The sequence below is a fragment of the Camelus dromedarius genome, chromosome 2 (genome assembly GCF_036321535.1).
Source record: "Camelus dromedarius isolate mCamDro1 chromosome 2, mCamDro1.pat, whole genome shotgun sequence".
In the NCBI taxonomy this organism is placed as follows: Eukaryota; Metazoa; Chordata; class Mammalia; order Artiodactyla; family Camelidae; genus Camelus; species Camelus dromedarius.
Genome location: NC_087437.1, coordinates 48,782,632 through 48,785,900, shown reverse-complemented (window position 1 = coordinate 48,785,900; position 3,269 = coordinate 48,782,632).

Here is a 3,269-nt window from a genome sequence, read left to right as displayed (position 1 = left end):
TTCCTTATTACTTTGTGTTGTAGTTTTAAAAATGTTGATAATGATCACCTGAATTGATTCCATGCTCCAACAGTGAATCAGACTAGTGAATCAGGACTAGTAAAAGGGCATCAAGTACCCATAATTATTTCAAATAATTGGATCTCATATTTAAATTAAAATACTGATTCTAACAGTAATACTCTTCTAGAGTTTATTAATAATGATTGAGCACGTATGACATGCCAGACACTGTATTCAGCATCTTCACATACATTGCATCATTTAATCCTCTCATTAACCCTTAGAAGTGGCTGTTATTATTCTTAATTTCACAAAGAGGAAACTAAAACTCAGAAATGTGAATTATCTCACCAAAGACCATATGGCAAATAAAGAATCAAGTCGGAATTCAAACTCAGTCTTTCTGATTCTAAAGTTTGCCCTTAACACCTATATGACAATATCTTAATACCATTAGCAACTTAATTAAGGTGGAGTAGGCATAAGAGTTGGATGATAAGAGTTGCCTAAAGAGAATGGTGGAGGAAGTCAGCTTACGAATGGAGAAATGATTTGATAATGTGAGGTTGAAATAGGAATCTAAACTTGAGAACTAAATCTTACCTATTGACCTTCTGAACATCCTTCCACTTCTCTCAGTTACCACTGGTGCTTCCAGACCTCAGAGTTTCAGTCCTGAATTCTCTGCAAAGCACACACGATACACTTTCCTTCTTTTTTAAAAATTATATATCACCTCTTAAGCTTTTCTTTTTGCCAAACTTATACCTAATTTAAAGAATCAGTTAGTTCCCAAGGAATTTTAGAAACTGCTGTACCCTACTCCCATCTATAATCATTACCCCTTTCCCAGAAACAACCACTTTTAACTTTTTAGCTTATTATTTTTGCTATCTTCTATATATTTTTTTGTCTTACTCACATTTTATTTTATTTTATTTAACTTTTTTTATTGAGTTATAATTATATTTTTAAATCATATGTTAGCATTATCTGTGGACTTCTCACTATGCAAGAGGAGGCCTTAGTTCTCTTCTTTTTACTGCCTCTCCTACAACATTCATACTTTCTATTGCTTTTCCTCCAATTTAGTCTTATTGAAATTTGGGTGAGATCAATATCATATATATGACTATATATTCATATACTCAGTGCTGAGCCATAAGATAAATTAGGATACTTCCTTCACCATCCTCTTTTTTAGAGTTTTAAATTATTTTTTAAACTTAATGTTCTAACTACTTATCAACAATTCGATTCCAAAGTCTTTCCCAGAGAAATTTTTACCTCCTTTAAATTGGGCTGGTTATACTTTTCACCAGATACACACGTATTATCTGAGATCTCACTGCACCAACACCCTGGGGAATTTTTTCACCTCTCTCCTGTATTAGTGTCCCTTGTTAACCTTGCTTGCTTCCTCAGAAAGACTGTAGGGAGGTAAATTTTACTGCATTTTTCTCTGTCTTTAAGTTTCTCTATTCTGCTTCATAGCTGAAGATAGTTTGGCTGGCTATAAAATTCTCAGTGATAGAGTGTTTGCCTAGCATGCATGAGGTCCTGGGTTCAATACCCAGTACCTCCATTAAAATAAATAAATAAACCAACCAAATTGCCTCCCCTTCCCCCCTCCAAAAAAAGAGAGAAAATAAAAATAAAAAAATTCTAAGTCAGAAATCACATTCCTTCAGACATTTGAAGTGCATTGTTCAAGTATCTTCTTGTTTCCAATGTTGTTATTGAAAGGTCTAAAGCAATCCTAACCCCCTGTCTTTTGTATGGGATCATTCTTTTATTTATGGAAGCTTGTAATATCTTTGTCTCAAGTATTCTGGAATTTCATGATGACATGTTTTGTTGTGGGTCTATTTATATCCATGTGTTGAACACATGGGAAGGTCTTTCAGTCTGGCACCACATGTTTTTCTTTTGGGGCCATGTTCTTGAATTATTTCATTGACAGTTTCTCCTCCTCCTTTTTCTCTGTTCTTGCTTTCTAGAATGCCGACTGAATATAGTATCTCCTAAACTGATATTCTAATTTTCTTTTCTCTCCTTGTGTTCATTTCTTAATATTTTTGCTGTATTTTCCAACTTCCCTATTGAGTTTTTCATTTTTTGCTATCATATTTTTAATTTTCAGAGGCTCTTTCTAATTTTCTAAAATAAATTAATAAATATATAATTGTCTTAGTCCATTTGGGTTGCTATAACAAAATACCACAAATTGAGTGGCTTATAAACAACAGAATTTTTTTTCTCACAGTTCTGGAGGCTAGGAAGTCCAAGATCATCGTGCTGGCAAATTCAGTGTCTGGTGAGGGCCAACTTCTTCCTAGATAACTGACTTTTCACTGTAACCTCAAGTGGTGGGAGAGGCAAGGGGTCCCTCTGGGGCCTCTGTTATAGGGATGCTAATCCCATTCATGAGGGCTTCACTCTCAGGTAAAACCACTTCCCATTGCATGTATGCAATATAGTGTATATATTTTATATACTTCTGAGAAAAATATATATACACCTTCCTGTTAACCTTGATGATGTTATTGAGTAATGATATTTTGTAAGTTTGTCCATCTTTCATTGTCTCTGTATCTTCCAAGTTGACTTACATTCCTGTCCTGATAGATGTTCTGCCTATTCACTTATGGCTTTACTCACTGACTTCTTAAAAAAAGGGCTCATTTGCACTTTCAGGGAAGCTGAAGATTATAACATACAAACTGTTCAGTTTCTATTCTCCTTGGAAGGTGTATGTTAACAGTGGCAATATAGCCCTTCTGTATACATCTAGGTTCAGGGTTGTTACTCAAGAAACTTAACAAGAAACATGAAATTGCTTAAGGATGGGTGATACAAACTATAAAGAAAAGTAAGGGACTATTTAGCAGAGAAGTCAGGATAGCGGTTACATCTTGGGATAGGAGAAAGAAAGATTTTCAGTCTGGGAGGGACATGAAAAGACCTTCAAAGATACTGGTATGTTTTATATTTTATGTTTTATATTTCTGCTGTTATTTTTATTCTCTAGACTAGTTTTTATATGCTTCATGAATACATGATACATCTAAAATTTTTAAAGATGATCTGCAAACTTAAAAAATGATAGGCATTTTCAGTTTTTACTATAAAATTCCTGTATTTTGGACTTACCTGCTTTTGCTTGTTTTGACTATACCACTTCTAATAAGGTATTTTGAAAGGTAACTGCAGAGGATACATAATTTTTAGTACTTTAAAAATATTTTGGATAAGTAAAACTACTT